The sequence below is a fragment of the Prinia subflava genome, chromosome 3, assembly GCF_021018805.1.
Source record: "Prinia subflava isolate CZ2003 ecotype Zambia chromosome 3, Cam_Psub_1.2, whole genome shotgun sequence".
Lineage (NCBI taxonomy): Eukaryota > Metazoa > Chordata > Aves > Passeriformes > Cisticolidae > Prinia > Prinia subflava.
The window spans coordinates 14,226,367-14,248,309 of record NC_086249.1 but is presented as its reverse complement, the minus strand read 5'-3'; the positions used below and the strand labels follow the sequence as shown (position 1 = coordinate 14,248,309).

General features: G+C 38.8%; 1 long non-coding RNA gene across 8 annotated transcripts in view; it reads right to left on the bottom strand.

Annotated features, from left to right (window-relative positions):
- The window catches only part of LOC134548825 (uncharacterized), an 81,711-nt gene extending 78,129 nt beyond the window's left edge, over positions 1–3,582 (bottom strand). For all 8 annotated transcript variants that reach the window (XR_010079923.1, XR_010079926.1, XR_010079928.1 and 5 more), the window contains exon 1: positions 3,385–3,582. This is a non-coding gene — a long non-coding RNA (uncharacterized LOC134548825). The remainder of the gene's footprint in view (positions 1–3,384) is intronic.
- Positions 3,583–21,943: the final 18,361 nt, after the last annotated feature.

Sequence of the window (21,943 nt, the reverse complement as noted above, 5' to 3'; positions counted from 1 at the left end):
AAGAAAAATAAGAATTTGAGACACTGTGGTTACCAATATGTATGTATCATGCCATTATAAATTATTCTTTGTCTCACCATCTACATTCAGATACAAAACTTCCTAACAAAAGTGCACTTGGGCAATAGTTGTTTTTAGACTCCTGGGTTTAAAATGTGTCTGAGAGTAAATATTCCAGGAGATGGATGTAAAATTCAATTTAGTGTAGTCTACTGTTTTGGAACCTGGGAATAAAATACTTTTGAAAATTTTAACCATAATTTTTTTGTTTCCATAATGGCCCCTATTTTGGGTCTATACTTTTTTGATAGATCTACTTTCATACATTTCTTTCTTGTCATATATATTCTTTCCCTTTATTATACTTTTCCGGTTTTGTGTGATCAGATTCAGTTTTCAGTAGAGGCTTTAGAAAATGTTCCTTTGAATAATAGAGACAAAAGGATGTGGCATTAGTCACTTCATATATATTATATATATATATATATACACACATATATACATACATATACATAAGTTTGTAAAAGGATGCCCCAGTACAAGCACATGAATTAATTAACATTGTCTCATTATTGGTTAGCCTAATTGCTTCTGACATAGTGGACTCCTGACTTATCAAAACCTTGTACAGAATTTAATCTGTATTCTAGTGCTTCCCCTAAATCTTCTAGATTTAGGGGAAGAATTGTCTAGAAGCAATTTCAACTTTTCCCTCTTATATCAAGAGGGAAACTCGAGACAGAAAGTAAAGAGTGTTCAGAGTAAAATGCGTTACATTCAACACCACTTTAAAAACATTACACATGCAGTGAAAATGAAGCTTGGAGGGAGAATGCATGCTTTGAGCAATTATAAGTGAGATATTTTTTTTTCAGATTGAACTTTATTTGTGATGTCTCATTAAACTGACAGTTTCTTAGAGAAGGGAGAGTAATTTGAATTAATATAGTATGCATTACATATATATTGCCATATGGACACTGCAATTCTTTAATGAAATTGAATTAAAAACGTAACTTATTTGTGGGCACGGCCAAAAAGTGACATGAATATGTAGCAAATCCCTGTAAATTAATGAGACATCAGTGTAGGTGTCTGCAAGAAAGAAAATACATGTTACCAGTAATAAGAAATATTTTGGCCCACTAGCAATTAATTATATCTTTTCATGGACTTCTGTGTGTCCAATGTGAAAGTTCAAGTTTCTAAGTAAAATTTTAGTAATTAACTTTTTATTTGTTTTAAGAAAGAAAGCTTCTGTGGCCAGCGCTAAACTGAAGTATTTAGTCATGTCTTTGAAAATGTGATAACTTCATTAATTGCTTCTTAATTTCCTTGTCTAAATATACAAGCTTCAGAAAAATGTCATACATTATGCTAATGTCTTATCTAATGTATGTTTATGCTCTAATTTTTTTTTTTATTCTTTCTAAACCTTTCCATTCTGTAAAAATATTGTGCAATGCAATAAATTCCTGAGAAAAAGAAGAAGGTTCATTTTTACTTTAACTACAATGTTACGTGATTTCATAGGGCATGTGTCTCTCAGGACTGAAATTACAAACCTTTTAATTAGAAAAAACCCCAATGGTAGGGTATATTATAGGCTAGAGGAAGAAGTTTATATTTTAACAGGATGGATTCATTGAATCTATTGGAATACTAGGATGAAATATGCTTTTTATACTTATTAATATGTTTTAAAGCAACTTCAATCCTCAGAAATAAAAGTTTAGGAAAAAGCCCAGAGGATCACAAAATGATGATGATGATGCTTCAAAAAACCTGTGTTTAAGTTGTCTTTTAGTTTCAAAAATTCAAGGCTTAAGCTGAGATTGAATGAACATTTATAAAGATCAGCTGTGTTACCCTTACATCCCTGCACACTCCTAACATGGAAATATTTTCAATGTCTCTGGAGAAGTCTACTAATTTTTTTTAGGGAGGGAAAGTTAATTGGTGTTTTTTCCTTTGTCAATCATGCTGGTTTTGCCAAAGCTCTCTTTTACAAGAGAGATTCCTCAGTGGAACACTGTGAGTGGGCCTTGCACACTCAGAAACTGCATGGGAGGTTTTGGAGAAGACCTTTCCCTTCTTAAAAACCATCATTTTCCCCATCTAGCCACAAACAAACTAAACATTTTCACTGTTTTCACTTTGTCTCCTCTGTTCTTTTCTCTTCCATTCTTACATCTCATTTTCCAGTGCTGTGACTCCACTCTCTGTACTTCCCCCTCCACTCACTTTCTTTATTACTGCCTCTTCTCATTTATCCAGAACCAAGGCAGGTGCCATGTAACCCCCCAGGAGCACATTTCTCACTCTCCCTGAGCACTCTAATAGATGTTTCTATCAATTCCTTATTGCTGTGCTAGACTCTCCCTCTGTCAACAGTCCCACTGAGGTTAGTGCAGCCACACACTAAAAGTCACTGGAAAAGGTTTTTGAAGCATTTTCTGGATGAGAACCTGCACCCAGACAGAGCATTTCTGTGGCAGTTCTCAGCATGTGTTCCAGTCACTGCCTGATGTCTGGAAAGCCCACCCCAAAATAGGGTTTGCTGGGCTGAAGTGATGCACAGACCTGTCCCAGACCCTCTCTCCTTACTAAGGAAAATGGCAGGAATTGCTGAGCTCTGAACTGTGCTTGAGCATATTAGAGTGGAAGCGATAATGAGTCAAACATTCTTGGGCAAAATTTGTGAAGATTAATTCAGGACATCGAATGCTCCTTTATTAAAATTATAAAAATATCAAAAATTACAGAAGTATCTGGTATTTCTGTGCACTTCTGACACATATCATTGTATCAGAAAAGTGAAAAAGAAAGGGATATGTTTTGCCCTTGAGAGCAATAATATGATTACAAGAAGACAGTTTCAGATCTATTGAATATTTCAAACCATACATTTTAATGTGTGTTTCATTAACTTTGGGGTGGCAATGAAAAGGAGGCTCCTTCATATTTTTTTTCATACTGTTCCACTTCATTATTAAGCAATGATGCCAAGCTGTTCACCAGGATTGCTGCTAGCAGGCTTGAGCAGCTTCTGCCAAGTGTGATTAATGCAGATCAAACAGAGTTTATTCAGTGGAAGAGATTGGCAGATAACATTTATCATCTCTTAAGAAAGTTGGGATTTCCAGACTGACGTTGGGCTGATGATAAACTTAGAGGCTGAAGGATGTTTGACCAACTAGTTTGCATATCCTTTAGAAGAAAGTTGAATTCCACTTTGATTAGATTTGAAATCTGAAGAGAGCCTCATTTACATGCAAAGCCTCCTCCACTGGTTAACTTTGCTGTTAAAAAGACAAGGCATATCCAGGCTCTTATCAGGGACTGTACTTTTTTTCATAAGAATAAAGACTTCGTGTCACTCACCAATCCAGAGTAGGCTGGTACTGGCCCAGTCAGCATCCTCAGGCTGCATGCAGGGTGGGGGGTTAATGCAGCCTGGATTTGATTCCTGGGTGGGCTTTGTTACCTTCAGCTAGCAGTTCCTTCCACTTTGTTTTTGCTCTTTCTGTCTGCCTAACAGTATAAACTTTTCAGAGGCCCAAGTTCAGAGGAAGTCTGAAACACAAAACAGCAGCTTGCTGTCTTAGGCGAATATCTTTTTAAATAATGAGAAGATTTTAATGAGAAAACTGAAAGTTATTTAGTCTTTACTTTCTCAAAAGCCATTATCCTTAGCTTGTTTTCCTGGCTGCTGAGCAACACAAAAGCTGTGTTGAGAAACTCATTCCGTTTCTAAGATCTATTGCTTGGCCTTGAACCTCTAACACAGACCTCTGCACAAAGATCTTCTCAGAATAACAGTTTTCCACTTCCTCCACCTTTCTCAACCAAACACAGCCCGAACAGCAGTCAGCATAATAAAAGTCTCCAGCACAAGAAAGCAAGTTCCTAACTGTAGTCAGCTACCCTCTGAGACACCCTGTGTTGTCTCAGGTGTTTGGAGGCAGCAGAAAGCTCATTAGCACCAGATGAATCACGTCCCCAGGCTCAGCCAGCTCATCAAAGGGAGGTTATTGCCCGTATAAAACTGTCTTGGGCACAAAGACCTTTGCTTCTCTCCCATTTTGCCTTACACTGACATAACCTCTTCTGCCTGAGCAAGAATTTCTCTGCAATGACAAAAGTCCCTTTTTGATATCACTGTGACCTACCTAAGACCTCTGCTTGTCACCACCAATTTCCATGGACTTCTTCTTTGGAAAGTGTTGCAGTTCCCAAGGCTCCAAATTAGAAAGTTTACTTGGTTTATCTTTTTCCAGAAATTATGCTTCATAAAATTAAGAATAATTGTTTATAACAAGCATTTTCTTTTCTATACAAGAAAGGTAAACAGGGAGACTATTTTTAAAATCTCACTCTATGGCTGCTTTTAGCTATTTGAGGTAGTATTTTTTGCCACAGTGGTTTCCTCAGTATGGCTGAAGCCATGGCTCAGATTTTGTATTCCTTAACAAAAAGGTGTCCTTTTATTTGTTTATTTTCTGAAGCATTCTGACCACCTTTGTGGTATTTAGAAGAATCTGCTATTGCTAACTCACTTTCATATTGATAACACAAGTTTGGAAATATATTCTCTCACAGACCCTGTGCTAGACATAATTACTTCATCTGGATCCTCACCCTCAGCACTGTCTTTGGCAAAGATTCATGGCTTTATAGGAGACCAAACAGCAATTTTAAAAGAAAATAGCAACAAAACCCAACAGCCCAACACACATAATCTGACGCTGCAGCTTATGCCATGGCTCATCTGGCAGATGTTCTGAAGCGAGTGCCTCCGACTCTCAGAACTCTGGTTTCTGTTCTGTTTGCAAATGATCATTTCTGCTTTCTGTGGTGGTTCCATGCCAGATCCCTGAGGGCAGTGGCAATATGTTCCACTTAATTTCAGCTTTCACTAGACCAATATATTTTTAAAGCAATAGTAATTCAGTGTTATGACCAGAGTAATAAGGCTGTGCCCAATCTATCCTTGGGGTTGTTTGCAGGCGGCTTAGTCTTGTTGCTGGAGAACATTGGCTCTGAGGCCTCCTTAGCATCTTCCTCCATGCCAAACTGGAGGCTTTTCAAGCCTTGACCTTTGCCTGCCCTGCACAGCAGCAGCTTCAGGTTGCTGGCTCAGGCAGCAGCAAAGTTGCTCAAGTTGCTGAGCAAAGTTCCTCGTTCTGCTTTACTCCTTCGGGTACGCCCCAGAGGCGGGAGGTGTGACACTGGGCTGCCTTGGGAGCTCGGGGTACAGCAGTGCCAAACATCTACTTCTGTCTCACTACCTGAGGTCCTTTCAAGCTCCCAAATTAAATTTGCTTCTCTTTAGCTCTCTTCAACGCCACTCTGAGAGTAGCTGCATCTCTTCTCTCCTCTGGCAAGCACCCAAAGCTCCGCAGTCCACCCGTACCGCTGTCAGCTGCAGTAAAGCAGCCCAAGGATCTTCTGTTTACATCTCAAGGCACAGCTGGAACCAAACCAGTTCAAGGCCTTCCAGCAGCACAGGCAAAGTCACTTTTGCCACGTGAAGAGCGAGGGACACAAGGCACATGAAGCAGCTCCTGCTCTTGGTAAGGGCAATTCATAAGGCTTGGGCAGGGAGATGGTGTTTTTGCCCCTGTTATCTGCAGGGGTTAGGGCATGAGTGTCCCTCACTCACCATCCCCACCACAGCACTGCTGGGCTGCTGGAGAACCACAAGGAGCTCCTCCAAGGAGGGAGCTGAGACTGTGCACAAGCATTTGCCCCTTCCCTGCTCACGCCCACCCTAGGAAAAGCCCTGGTTCCCGTGACAGCAGCCATGCCAAAGGAGCACCTCACCTCCACCACTGAAGCTGCCCTCAGCCAGGAATGGCTGCAGCCCCTCCTAATGATGAACCTGCACTGAAATGCAATTTGAACATTCATAATCTCCTATATCAGCTCCTCGTGCCGCTAATGCCACCAGTGCCGTGACCTTTTAGCAAGATATCAGACGCTAGCAGCAGGCTCAGAATTGCAAACTTTAATTAAAAACTGTATTTTAAAATAAAACTCAGTTTAGATGCCCTGATAAGTGATTTTCACTATGTGAAATTTCAGAGTGCTTTCCTGAGAAAAAAAGTCATTGCAAGCTTCCTATTAATTTCTGGCTAGCTGGGTTTCAAGGACAATTTTATTAAAAATGAGCAGAGCCTTCTGTAATAAACCCTTTGCAGTTGTTATGACCACCTGTGCTACCTCCCACCTCCATCCACCACATGACATAGCACAGCTAATTTTCCCACATCCTAGCAAGGAAATTGAGCTGTTACAATTTCAGACGATGGGGCTCACATACACACATTTTGGACTTCATTATTTTTCTGTGTGACTCGTCTGAAGCTGGCAGAGGTTGTCTAAACAGCTTTATGATCTCTTTCTCTGTGTAGCATGGTATAAAAGTTCAGATAAAATCATTAAAGTTTCTGAATTGGTGCAAAACAAGAAACAAGAGGAAAGTAAAACTGGGCTCTTCATTGAAGTGCAGAGCACAGACTGTACAGGGAAGGTCTCAAAGGAGATGCTCTTAATGGATTACTGTTAATAAACATTACAGTTTATTAAACAGTTTATAAAACAAACAACAGGATGGCACTCATCTGAGCTGAAACAAACAGGGAAATTATGGCTCTTGAGGCTTACTCACCACAGATATATCGCTTCCTGCTCTCTCCTCAGCCCTAGGTCTAAGTTTTATGAAAACACTAATTGTTCCCCACTGTCACTCTTAACCACTGATGACTCAGTGAAAAAGAAAAACAAACAAAAAACCCAACACAAAACCACACACACCAGCCTCATTGGGTCCCCACAGATCAGCCTTTTTGGCTGTGCCCATCTCCTTTTAATTTCAGGGGGCAAAACCTCCTAATCTTAGCCACAAAGGAAGAGCGGGAGAATTCATTTTGGGGGGAGAGAAAGAGTTGGCAAGCTGAAAAATGGAAAGTAGGGGAGGAGATTATAATTAATGCATATGGGTAGTTTACATGCTGTCTCCTCTCCATGGTGAGAATGTAGCAAGCTGTCTAATTGGAGCCTGGTTTTTGGCTCCACTTAAATTCCTCAGAAAACATTGCACTCCACAGGCTGCATAGTTAGATTTTGTAGGTTTTGGCCACAGCAGAAGCCTAATAAAAAATACTGGGATGAAGAGGGCAAGCTATTTCAGGCATAACATTCTGGAGCAATGCAAAGAGGTCACAACTGGTGAGAATCTGCATGAAATTGCATTAGGCACAGATGAAGTGTCCGATCATGTTTCTGCCCAAATTCATAAATATATTAGCACACACAACCATGAGAGTCACATCTTGTTTTTATATCCAGCAACCATCCTTCTTCACTGGTCTCTGACAATTCTGATAAATTGCTACTGCCCTTCAAAAGAACTTTTGATTTCCATTTCAAATCCTGCCCTGGGTGTTGACAGTGTATATGTGTTTAAAACAGTGCAGTGACACTCTGGAAAGGGAGTGCATGAAGATCTTCCTTGCATTTGCTCAGAGCCTTTGCAAGCCCTACAAACAAAAGCTTTACCACCTAAACATTTTCATTTTCAATTATTAAGCTTTTGTCTTTTAAAAAGTCCTTAAAATTTAATTCTCATTAGGCCAAAAATTAATATTAAATGACAACAATGACTGCTAGTTTAGCCAAATAAAGTGGATACCTACCCAGTAAATTATGCAGAAAATTGCAAGCCATGTGAGTTAGATCTTAAAGGTGCAAGTCTGGAAGCCCCAAAACTTTCATAGCTGACCTCCAGGAGAGTGAATTTATCGAGTAAGGACAACACAGATACCTAGCAGGGAAATGGAATAACTAGTCTTGAGTGGGGCATCAGCCCCAGCCTCATGACTATGCCCAGGTGCTGCTGTGGCCTGTAGCCAGTTAAGAGGAAGAATTTAGGTAAAATATAGACTAAATGAAAACTTCATCTTTTAGTAAAATGCAGTTAGATATATATTTCAACTCCAAATGGACGCTTTAGCTAAGTGATGTGAGTTACCACTTTTGAGTGAAGTTAGAAAGTGCAGTTACTAATGAGGTTTAAGGAAACACAATTTAAAATAAAATGGTGCACATAGAAGGGCAAAGCTACAGCCTCTAACACTTATCTGGAAGCCTGTGTGCTCAGAAACTGTTTACTGAAGTCACAACACTTATTAACTGCATCCCATTGCTCCTAAAACACAAAATTCAACTATAAATTATTTGGAAAGGCCAGACTCCCTACATTAATTTACAGAGGCTTTCATCCTTCTGCACAGTGGTGTATTTTTAATACTGCTCAAAAGATATCAAGTACCTTCTTTCCAACCTATTCACCAGCTCTAAATGGGATTTGACATTACGAGGTCAGCTTTGCTGTGCCTCTTAGATGACTTACAAATTTGCAAAGACACAGGTTCACTGTTCTCACATGGATCAGTGTTCAACAGACCACTGGTTTTGATGGCAAACATTTAACTTTCAGCCATTAAGTAGAAGAGGAAATTCAGGTTGTAACAAATTACCTGGCATCTAAACAATGTTAAAGTTGTCCATTAGGAGTGCCTGCAGACAGTGCAACAGCACATTAGTTTTAAATTGCAAAGTTCAGTCAGTGGAGTGATAGAGTTCAGATCTGAAACGTTTTACTGAGCTAGTGAAAGGCCTGAGCAGTGGAATGTATTTAAAGTGAACAAGAGTAGAATGGAAATACTTTTCAGTGGTCAGAGGAAGATTGCAATCCCCCTTCACAAAAGCAAAAAAAAAAAAAATACTGAAGAACACTGTAAAACATAATGGTAGTAACAGCTGATTTTTCTATAAAATTGCCATATGAAACTGATTTCATTGTGCTTGAAACTGTTTGGACATCCTGAACAAGAGACATTTTTTAGCTTTATATTACACTTTGTTTTTCCTACCTGCTACAGCTCTTTTCTGCCACATAGTCATGTCACCTAAATGTCTGTTCACAACAGCTTCCCAGTTAGGAGTGTTTTCCACCTTGAATAGGACTGGAAACCTAAATAAGGCAGAGGAATAAAAAGAAAGAAAATATAAAAAAGAAAGATAGTGGTACTGTTTGGGACAATGGTGTAGAAGTGAGATACATTAACCCTTTGTAGTTTAAAAATGCTTCACTGGAAACTATTTTGGACTATGTGGCAAGCTCTGTTTACCAGCTGTGTTTTACTGCATCATGGATGAGGAAGCACAAAAAGTATATTGCTCATGAAAGGTTGGTGTGAAAAAAGTTAAAGATGCTGCTGAGAACAAGCTCCCATTCCAGATGGGATGTATGTGCCAGTGAACTATCTGGAAGTGCAGCCACAGGCATGATGCAGGGTACTCTCAAACCTCTCCATCAGACCATTTATGGAGTTTTGGTTGATTCTTGGGGTTTGCCTCCTCAGCCTGACTCCCTGCTTTGATTTTCTCAGCTCTATACTTCCTTGGCCCTCAACAGAAATCTTTTGTGTTTATCTCTACTTTCAACCTGAATTCCAGTTCCTTGAATGATTCTTCTGCTCTGCCAGGGATCCTAAAAGGAAACAGGCCTGAGTGGAGAAGAATCTGAGGGTTTTAAAATGTAAATGATAATGTGAAAATGGAACTCATAAAACCTGCAGAGACAGTGACAGTAAATTGTGCTTTTCTGTTTCTTGATGTATGTGTTGAAAGCATGTGCCTTGGAAAAATGAGGGTTAAATATAGGAAGGCTGTCCTTGGAGGAAACCTGAGAGATGCAAAGGAGAAGAGAGACTGGTGGAGAAAGCCACAAACAAATGTAAGAAAAGAAGAAATGAAGGAATGAACCTCAAGGAACTGGAAGGAGAAGGGCAGCAGGAAGAGGAAAGAGATTAAAGAAATGTGTGAAGTTATTTATTTTATACAGCTTATTTGGTCAGCCCATCTAAGCTCTCTTTAAGTGAGTCTACTCACAGTGATAGCTGTAAATTAACCAACTTACCTAGGCAATATTTGGCCTAATAGAGCTGATTAGGGAGTGTTTTTGTAATAACACCAGACAAGTTGGTTGTAAATGTATGAGAAAACCTCTATGCGTTTTCAGTACCCATGAAAACTGCATAATTTAAAAGATATTTAATTCACCCATGAGTGAAAAGGAAAATATACATTCTGATATCACAAAGCTTCATAGCTATACATGAAGTCATCATTATTTCTACTTAATTTTTGATTTTAAAGTATGATTAACACATTCTTATCAAGATTATTCCGTGCAATTAAAACAAACCCCATCTAACCTGAATGAGGCACTTCAAATACTTTAGAATTATTAGTAAATAATGCCTAGAGTAAAACATATTCATGTCATGGACCAAGTCAATGATATGTTTCTGTTTTCTGTATATCAAATGTTTTAAATAAAGGCATAAAACCTTTTCCTCTCTTGTAACATGAAGCCAGAGAGTCTTCATAGGAATTTATGCTACTATAAGCAGAAAACAGTAACATGCCATCTAAATGCCTGTATCTTTTTATACTTGCTTCTACATCAATATCTCTGTTTATTCATCCTGTGGCAATGAAAGGTAAGGCTAGTTTAGCACTATGATAAAAAAAAAACAAAAAACAAAATAACAACAACAACAAAGCAACAAACCCAAACATATATAATTTTTTATTAAATTTTATCTTAGAATTCTAATTTTCTCTGTGTAACTTTTGTTTATTCCCCAATGAGCTCAGTTTTTTTCTGCAGCTGTTTTTTAACAGGTAGCATGAGAACTACACAGAATTTGAGGCGAATAGCCAGCATTTACTAAGGGCATAAAACACCTTTTTCTGTGTTTTATGGTCTGTTTTTCCTTCCATACTGCCTAAGCCTTCTTATTGTTGAGCTGTTCAGAAGAACACTGAGGTCTTTTGCTTCACTGACTGCAGGGGAACAAGAAAGCTTAAAAGATTCTTGACCATATTAGGATGTTCAGCAGAGAACAGATGAACCTGGCCAGACCTGTAGGACACCTGTCAAGGTCAGGTCTTCAGTACCCTAATTTTCAGTGTCTCATTGTTAACAAATTAAAGTTATACTTCTGCTTTAACATTGTAGATAATGACACCATTTTCTCAAGAAATACTCCAGCAAAGAACAGGAAATCACCCAGTCTCACTATTCTAGGATATTTTCCTCCATCTCTCCCTGCTCCACAAATGGAATTAGCATCAGCTCTGTGCAGAAGGGGGGAGCGATGAAGTTCTGGACTATGTTTTCACAGGGGATATCAGTGTTGAAGGAGAATGATGGTAACAGATGTGTCAGAGTGATATTTTTCCATCATACCTCACAAAGGCTGGGTAAATTAGAGTTGTTTGACAGTGTGTTGTGTTGGGACTGGGTAGTTGACAGCTTGGGTACTGGATAAGCTTTCACCTTCAGTTGTAAAATTTTAAGTTCGGTCTACTGGAAAATGTTGCCCTAGCAGCTGAGAAAACACAGTTGATATAAGATTAAAAAACTCCAACAACAACAACAACAAAAGAAACACTTCTAGTGCACATTAAAAATGAGGGAGAAAAAGAGACATCAGTAGTCAAAATCAATCAACAGTTGAGTTAAAGAAATAGCATATGTTCAATAGTACCTCAAGAAAATCTTATTTTTGCAAAGGCAGGGGTGTCTCACCTGGACACTCATCCCATTGCAAGAGTGTCAGCAGCTAGGCTCAAAAGAAATGAGTGTTAAACTTGCCTCCAGTGACCTTGGTATTTGCATTTTAAAAAGAAAAGTTGTCTCATATAAGAATCCCATTTTCTTCCTTCTCTTAAACTTTACTTCCCCAGAGGAAGCATTACATCATAACCCACTTTGACAAAATTTTCCACAGATATTTCAGCAAAATATCAAACACCAGGATATTTTGGTGAAAAGTGGCAAGGCATCAGCAAAAGCCAAGGCATGAGCAACTTACTGAATAACATTAACAAAACTCAAATCTCTCCATGACCCCAGGAAAAATGCCTGAACTTGAATTTCTTTGTGAGATTTCTTATTTAAGCCAGTTGTTAATAGATCCCATGTGAGTTGGAGTGAATTTTGTGCGGTGCTAACTTTTACACATAACATGAGGCCATATGTCAGCTGCTATGACAGCCCAGTGGGAAACACAACTTTTAAGAAACCTCCTCCATAATACATGCATTTCCCACAGATTTAGAGTCAACCAACCAAAATAATGCAATTTACTGCAGAGTTCTTTAGAGGTCAACACTGACAACATTATTAATTGTATTACCAAAGAACCCAAGCACATAAGTAGCATTAACACCATCAAGCACTAAGTAAGGATGAAGAACATGTACAGCCAAATCTATTCATCATGCGTCATCTTGAGAGGACAGGTGATGCTTCCAGAAAAGCCTGCCAGGCTGTCACCTGTGTTTATAACACTCTCGCTTTCCTCACATATGCACTTTAGCATGGTGCATTATAGTGTTGCTGTTCAGCTTTAGGGAAATTCATCTAGTACACAGTGGTGCTGTCTGATCTGAGCTGAAGCCATATGGTGCTTCCTTACAGATAATATGTTGTACTGTCAGGAAGAGAACTGTATGTAGAGTAGCTATGCACATCCAATCCGTGAAGTCTCTTAAAACTTCCTTGGATATCAATTTAAACCCACTGGGTTAAAACATCTGTGAGAAATTACAATTGTAATCGATTGTCTTGGCTAACTTGCTGCTGTCATGAAATCCTATTGCTCCTTTCCAGTGGAGTAATGCTTTCCAAAGAGAAGCAGAAGGTTGTAATGAATGACGTGACAAAACTATCAACGTTAAAAAACCCAAAGCTGGCAAATAATGGTTTTCAGATTCCTCAAGTAGAAATGCAGTAAGTTAAACCTGAGTAATGCCAGTATACTGGGAGAATATGTACAAAAGGAATATTTCACACAGATATCTAATATTTAAACAGCATGCATTTTTGTCCTTCTGAAAAATGTCTGTGTTCAGAGATACAGAATAGTTTTATTTGTACCCAATGTTAATCCAATCAAAAATGTCATGAAAAAGTATAGTTCGCCTCTCATTCTTTAAACCAGGACCTATACCTCAGTGTGAAGTCAGCTGCAATTTTAAATTCAATTCATAGAATAATGCATCTTCAAGCCTGAAATTTTTTCAGCTTCTGAATAAGGGTTGGAATAAATAACTCCTTAAACTGATTAGGCAACTTGTCTAAGAAACACAAATGCAGGCATTTTTATGTCAACTACCATTCATGTTTGTATACCGATATATTTGCTGGCCTTGAGATGCAATAGTGTAAAAATAATTTCTAAAAAAAACATGTAGATGAAATGTCCTGTTTTGACCTGTAATAAAATAAATATTTTTCCATACTGTTTTTCACAGTTTGTGAGAAAACCAGGCTGGGTATCGTATCTTTACCCTGAAGGAGATGCCTAAGGAATGTGAAAGGATGCTGGAAAATGGTCTCTTAGGCTGTCAAACCTTTGGCTGCACAAGACTAACAGCTCTTTATAAAGCATCTGTTTCAGCAACACTCCCCCAGCCCAAAGGCTCAGACCACAAACTTTTTAAGGGAAAAGGGATAAAGGTTCATTAATGTTGATAAGCAGCATTTTGGTCCAGAAGCAAGTCACAGAACTCATTAGCAGACAGAATTGTAAAGATAATGGATGAGGACTCCTACAGCTTGGTCATATGTAATCCTGAAGTATCAAAGTTCATTTTGCTTTATTACAGGTTTTATGGTAGTTTGCAGTCATGGTCTGCAGTTTTCCTCTCAATGGTGTCTCTCTGCAAAGAAACTAAAGAGAGGCACAAAGCGACAGAGGATTTATTTTAGCTCTCTAAGTTTCAAGCAGGAATGACCATTCGATGTCTCACACACCACAAGGGATGCTATACGTGCTCAGCTGTGACAGAGCTCATGTCTCAGAGACAGAACCATAAACCAGTGTGGCACTCACAGAAAACAAACCTGAAAAGCAGTAGAATTCAAGCAGAGAAACGAAACTAAAAATCACCAATTTGCAGTCAGGAAGACACCCAGTGATGAAAAGTTCTGCATGTAGTCACAGCAGCAGAAATCCTTAACAGCTGCCTGCAGGCCTGGCACTGCAGAGTGCAAGGTTCACCTCATCTGTGACAGATGATGCTGCAGAAAATTATAAGAGGCAAAAAGCCCTTGGAGAGTGTAGCCAGGGTCTCATCTTCCTACAGTATATGAAATAAGTCCAAAAGTTGCTTCAAATTTTGTTAGAAGTGGCTATATTGTAATCATGAACAGAAAGACCAAAATATCACCAAAATTAAAAAAAAAAAAAAAAAAAAAAAAAAGTCACAGCAAGGAGTAAAATTAATAGATCATGTGAAAACCATATCTAGTTTGGTTTGTAAGAATACACTCACAAAGAGGTTTAATACAGGGAAGCATTTCATAGAACCCACAAAGAAATTATTCCACAGCATCTTGGCAAATGTGGCAAATGTGTTATGTGATCATCCCTCGTGCCAGAAAGAACAACCATCATGCCATGAAACATTAATTTGAGGTTCATTCATTCTGTACACAGAATATCTATATACAGACACTCACACAGATTCTCTCTCTATATATAGATACTTCTACACACCCATGTGTGTGGATGTAGATATACAATGCAGAGGATACATGCACACAGGGACATACCTGTACTGTATTATATCGTGTATAAGAATATAAAATGCAATATATGATGAAGATGACATGAATGATGTACACTGCAGTGACAAAGAAAAAGCAGACAACATTTGATTGGACTGTGCTTTCACATAATATAATGGTGAAAAGGATTTCACAAGATGCCAAATGATATATCAATACAAATTACTTTTCAAGCGACTGTATATAAATAATTTTCCCTTACAGGTTATGAGATTTGTAAATCTATTGTTACCATAGAGCTGAGTGGTTTTGCTTGCTGTATGCATGGAAACTTTACTGCAATTGAAGAACTGGCTTCTCCCACTTTCTTCTATCAGTGCTGCTCAGAGTTTTTTCAGTGAGTTGAAAAAATATCCTAGAAGCCTGACAGCCATTGGAAATGGTAAGCTTGATTTAGCAGTGCATGCTCAAATGGGGCACCTACCTTCAGTGGTGAGGGGAATCACTGTGCTGTCATGCTAGAACATGCAAGGAGGAATACTGGAGTTGCCAGTGAAAGTTTTTCAGATACTATTCACCTAAAAACCTTGAGTTCAAGGACTAGACACCATTTGTCCATGATAAAAATTAAGCTCTTCACTGCAGTCACCAGTTTGGTGCTCCTTAAGTCACCAAAGGTCTCATAACTGGCTCAATGAAGAAGTATGAAGCAATATTTTATTAAAGTGCTCATTGGCTACAACAAACTAAAGGCTTTCAGAGGTTTGGAATATACCAGGCTAAAGTGTTTATAACAGATGTAAGAAGACTTGTTCATTAACACTGCAATTAATTCAAAGTCAAGGACCGGCTAAGCTTTTCTTACAAAATCATCTCAGCAGACTTACACAGTTATTGCAGCTTGGACATCATTACAAACACAAAAATCCTGTACTTCATTGATTTCTTTATACTGTAAAATCTTGGGTGAAGAAGGCCTGAATAGTTGTTACTTTCTCTTCTATCTAATTTTTCTTTCATAGCATTATACTGTCTTTGGAAGATTCATGGCTTTTCTCTCCTTCACCGTACTGGATTTTTGGAGTAAATTATGTTCGCACCTTAGTCTTTTTTTGACAGTATTAAAGAAAAGAAAAACCTCAAATCAGTACATCTTTCCTTTTTAAAAGGGAGGCATGGCTGGACATTGTAAAACAAAAAAAAGAGGGAAGATAATGGGAGTACTTTGGAAGGAATTCCAGAATTGTGTCATGGGTTACCTCCCATACATAGAAGTTAGATTGTAGATTCTGACTTGAAACCAGACTGCTGAAAGGTGAAATTGTCCAAACTGCTCTCCAGGTTCGGAGAGGTTTTGAATATATTTTACAGACTGTCTTACAATAGTATTTTGGTTCAGGTCAGCAATTAAATTTTGGCAGTTGCTATTCACCGTGCCTTGGTCTGCATACCAAGGCAGACTCAGGTTCCTTCTGCATCAAACTAAACCAAAATTTGTGAGCTCTCCTTACAAGTTTCAGCCATGGTATCCTGTCCATGGGGTCAGTCTGGAGCCTGACCAAAGGCAAACACAAGGATGCTGAGAGCTGTGTCTGCTGGATCTTCAGCTACATCTGCTTTTCCAGGCTGAGCTTCTCCATTGTGTAACTTATCCTGATAAGATACACACAGCTTTGGGGAGGGCTGTAATTCTCTGCAGCACCTAAATGTATCTGCAGAGAAATAGGAGCAGGCCCCAGATGCACCTTGAATTCAATCCAGACTATGACTACAAAGCTGGGGGACAGCACTGGCTAGAATGGTTCAGGATCATCAAGGTAAAAGATGAAATTATGACTCGATTCCGAAATATTGTCTGATTCTGAAATAATCGAGGGACTAAATAAGGACATCACAATGAAATAAATGGAGTTAAAGTTGACTATGCCATCTGTGAAATTGGCTCGCAGAGCCATATTGCTGGTTGATGTTGGAAATAAAATTGCAATGCACTAATTACCTGCTTCTTAGGATCCCCATAAATATGCTGAATTTAGCTACAATATGTTTAAGCACTTGGTCCACAGATAATATCAAGATAAACTATTTTCAGTCAGCTCTGGCCCATTATGGGTGTAAAACAGTTGTCAGCCCTGACAACTACACAACATTTAAAATTTATGCCAAGAGCATGAGTTTTAATCATGCACAAAAATTCTTAATGTAACCTATTTCAGATTTTTATTACTATTTTCCCTAATCTTTTCAGAAGATCTAATAAAACTATTTAGTCATTAAAGTCAGTGGTCATGATTTTTTTCCCCCTGTGCACTTAATTTGTAAACTTGTCAATACTAACTCAGATTTTAGTAATTTAAATTATAAAGCGTGGCAGATTAGTGTTTGTCAAAAAGTTCCAGGCTTGATAATGGTAGAGTTAAAAACAAATCCTGTCACTTATTTTGTTGCCAACAACTAGAGAGAAATAATGCCTCTAAAAAATAATTAGTGTTACTATAGAATTTAAGGAATTCCAGACTGTTGAAGTAACATTGATTGTTTGCATTGAGAAATGAAGAGCTCTGTGGCTCACCCTGTACAACAGAGGGAGATCGCATTATCTTGTGGATGCAGCCAGCTCTTTCCTCCCTTCCTTCTGTGTTTCAATGCAGAATGCTCACAGCCTTCTCCATATTTGGTCTCCAGACCTTTTATGGTGCCTGTGATGTTTCAAATGCACAGTTTCCATTCTGTGAGGCCAAGGTTGCTCTGCCAGACTGAAGGGCCAGGGTAAACACATTTCCAATTTCAAAGCTGTTTGTTTTGGTAATTCGAGATAGAGAGGTTCTGAAATTGGTATGCACTCATTTTTGTGTTTACCAGGAGGCTGTTTCAGATCAGAATTGCTCCCACAGCCCTCAACTTGCCAGAGCCCACATGTATAGCATAATGTTTAGCAAAGAACCAAAATGAGTGACTCCAAATATTTACTAAAATAAAAAAAAAAAATTGAACAACTGAAAAAAGTAGCACTGCAAATCCACAGACTTCATCCTGCTTAAGAAATAGCTCTTGCTGTATAATCATTTAATAGGAGTGAGGGGTAAAGTGTTGTCTCAAAGGTAATTTCAGCAAGAAAATTGAGAGGAAAAGGAGCTTTTGAGCTATGTGCAATGGTAATGGCTTTGCCTATCTTTTACATGAGGAGAGCCCTCAAAGTGAAGGACGTTTGAGCGACACAGCGCTTTCGTGTTGCTGTGGTAAGCTAAACCACAATCAAGAAGGTACCTTGGGTTAGATATTTTGGTTACAAACTTGCAGAGCCTTGTCACGAGTTCTCTGAGGCTATTAGCATCATTATTAACTTATCTGTGTGAGAGTGGTGCCTTGAAGACTCTGATGAGATCGAGTCTGCTGTAGGCATTTTACGAGTGCTCTTGTACTCGCTGTCACATAAATACCAACAAAATAGAATGAATGATTAAAAAAATAAGGAAAATGACAAAGAATTGGAGAATCAGTTGCTCTGAGTCAAAGAGCAAATCTGTTCTGCAGAGCAGACTTGGGCAGGCTGCATTCCTCTGCCCCCATGCCCTGTCAGGACAGAGCCTAGACCCATGGCTAGAGGTGGCACACTTTGGGCAACTGGTCAAGGCTTCCCTCTCACCAAGCTCTAGGACACCAGCAAGGCCTGAAGCTTGAAATGGGCTTCTATCCAAAAAAACCTGGGATTTGAATATCTTCTGGGTCAACCATCTATTTCTGGGAGAACAGCCAGAATGAATAAACCCAGATCCCTCTCAGCCCAGTGAGCAACCACCCAGAGCACTCCCCCTCCCCCAATAAATATATAATCCACAGGAATTATTATCATAGCTCAATAACTTCACCATTATGAAGCAGTGAATTAACTCCCCTTCCAACATTTTTATATTATCATAAGCTCGTGCAAGCAACTGTATTTTAGAACTAGCAATTTGAAATCTTCAGTGGGACCACTATCTTTGTAAAAGCTATATACAATAAAAGGAAGTTTTATTCTCCAGGTAATTCATGTGTGACTTACAGTTTTTATCATCTCTTGGTATTTTTTTCCCTCATCAAGATAAGTTTCTCTGGGTATATCATGTATCATATTTTAAATAACACATTTTAATGCATGATATCCAATACCACATTCATTATTCGTAGTAAGAATAGGGAATCTAAAACAATAGAAAGTCTTATTTACATCTGACTTGAGCACAACAATTTTTAGATGTGAAAAGTCCCATCTGGTATGTGAGGGCACATATAGGATTACTCATATTTGCATGATATACACAACTGCATGCAATAACTGTGTAAAAATATTCTGCTTTTCTGAGGGTACCCTGTTCAGCCAATACATACATTTGCCATAAGCTGTCATCAACACATGATATAAAATTTAAAGATGTTGCATTCCAGTATCCTAACACATTACCTGAAATATTTTATCTAGCTTAGACAAAAATCCAGACAGTTTTGTCTGCAATACTTATCTCCATTACTGGAATAACTGAGCTCCTCATCGTTTAGTGTGGACATCCATTAAGAAAAGTAATTTTTGCTTGCTGTTTATAGACTGTGAAGCTCAGAGCAGAGCTGCACAGGACATTTAGTGAGCTGATCTTGAAGTCCTCTTCTACCAAAAAGTGAAACACTACTTCCAAAAGCATCTGACGGGTATCAAAGTCCTGTATGAAGGAGGGAAAAGTGAGCTCACTTCCTCTGGGATGAAAGGCACAAGATAACTCAGCCATCTGTAAGACCATGAATTCCAACCTTAGGCTGAATTTCCCAAATTTTAGATTCCTTGCTGTGTACTGCAATCCCTTGCCCAGGGTGAGGAGCACATGCAGGACGTTGGAAGAAGTTGGTGTAAATAAATGGTTTTCACCAACCCCAGTTTGCTGCAGGAGTCACCAAAGCCTCCCAAAACACACATTTATGCTTGTCCAAGACATGCAGGTGCATTGTAATGAGCTTCAGAGAGGTGCCCCTCTGGGATTAAGACTCTTTCCCTCACCTTGGAAAAGAGGTGTCCAGATCTGCTGTTTGTCACAAGGTTAAGGCTGTGGTAATGCCTGCCCTGTATTTAATGACTGCATTTCTCTGCCAAAGTCCACCACATTGGCTGTCAGAGCCTTACACATATTTAACTCCTTGCATATGCAAAGTGAGGCTTTTGGCAGGCCCAGAATAATTTTCCTTTTGAGTCAAACTACTCGAGGTTTTTTTTCAGAGAAATTATTATTCCATCCGGCGGAACCTGAGGATTTTGAACATCTGAGCAATAAGTCTGGATGCCCCAAAGTGCCAGACAAATGCCACTGTAGATTCAGGATCAACTCAGAGCAAATGTGCTCTGAGTTCAGCATGTCTTAGACATGCTGGATACCACACAGATTAAATCTGACACATTCTGGGATTGCTGGGCTCAGCAGATGCACAGCCTGGTGGGTCTGCAGACATTCTCAAGTTTATAAACAGAAATAGGGGGAATGCCATTTAAGATTGTTTGAACCTGTATTCTCTAGCTTCAAGGATGGTGTTCTAGCAGTGAGTGACAGGTATTCAGGAGTGATCAGAGGCACTCACTTTCAGTGCTAGAAATAGTTCAGTTTGTATTGAATAAATAACTGATAACTGGGTCTGAAAAAGGGAGGGAGGGAGGAAGCCTGAAAAGATGCTACTTTTTAGCCAGACAGTAAGGGAAAATAAAACAGGAATAATATGTCTGCCACGATCTGCCATCTTTTGTGTAAGAAGGCCTCATGCAGATTTGCTTTGACACAGTGGATTTGGCCACTAAGGCAAGACAGTGAAGAAACATTTCTCTGTTGATTCCAACACAGCTGATCAGAGCTAAATCCTCATCAGCGTTAGTTTTTCTGAGGCACAATTTTAATAATCAAGACCTTCAAGAAACTACTCAATGCTTTCTGAAGGGCTCTCCAGGCAACTTGATCTTGCAAAGCCAAATATGAATACAGAGATACACATATCCTGGTGACTCTATTCACTCACCTGAAAGAATAGAAATTTTCTACAGCTAGGACAGAGCACTGAGCTCAAGTGACTTGAATGCCAAAATAACCTTTAAACAAGAGAACAGAATCATGGATCAACCCTACCTTTGTAGATGGAGAAATAAACTCCAGGAACAAACAAGAACAATCCAGATAATATTAAAAATATTTTTTAAAAAATTAGATGATTTACATGAAGTGACAGCTATCTTAAAACATACATATTCCCTGCAAATATATTTTGAGCATTTAAAGACAGAAAAAAAATCAACTGAAATTAGGTGCTTATGATGATCTTGGTCTCTCACACATGAAAGCACTTCTTTAATCATAGGCTTAAGTATTTGTGTAAACATTGTATTGAATGAAGATATTTTCCCAAAACAGGATATTGGTTTCCCAGGGACACTTTGAAGCTGGCCAAAACGTCCAACTGTGGTTGTATACCACTTTTTGATCTTTTCAGTTGTATTCTATATCAGAAAAAAAAAAAGCTGTTTAAGAAATATTAGGGGTAGTAATGTGGGAAAAGGAAAGTCAAAAAGAATAACCTTAGGTCAGTTATCCTTCCAGTTTTCCACAGTCATGTGACAGCTGGCATTCATGTAGCTGCCCACTCTACTCTGCATATTTTGCAAAAGCAGACCCACTCCAAGCCCTAAATCCAAGGAAAGAAATATAACAAGGATAAAGGGCATTTTTATTCCTTTTCATTTGTCACATTTTTCTCCAGTGAACTCGTGAAAAATTTCTTCCACTATTAAAAAAAATTGAAGAGTAGGTTCTGTATTGTATGTCAGAGTCCTGATGAGACAGCTCTGTAATTAGAATAGGTAAGTAGATTTTAGCAAGGGGATTTAACACATCATGCCTTATTCTTTTGGCTCTGAACTATTAGCTGAGATCTCCGAGTTTTATTCCACATCCCACTTAAAACATTTCCGTGAAACTTATCTCGCATATGAATCACTAAAAGCTGGATTTCGAATCTCATTCTTCCCTCAGCTTCTTTTTCAGATGGGAAAGCTCAAGGCTTCTGAGCTACAAATTCAGTTTTGTCCTTCCAAAGATCCTTGAGGCAAATTCAATTCAGCAGCAGGAGCGACAGGCCAGATTTGAGGGAGTCACCTGCTGACAGGTGCACGTGTTGTGGTGAAGGGCAGTGCTTGGAGGGCCAGGAAGGGCAAGAGGAGACAGGAAATTATATTTGTGTTATAACAGGAATGCAATAAAATTTGAGTCTCTCCAGGTGGCA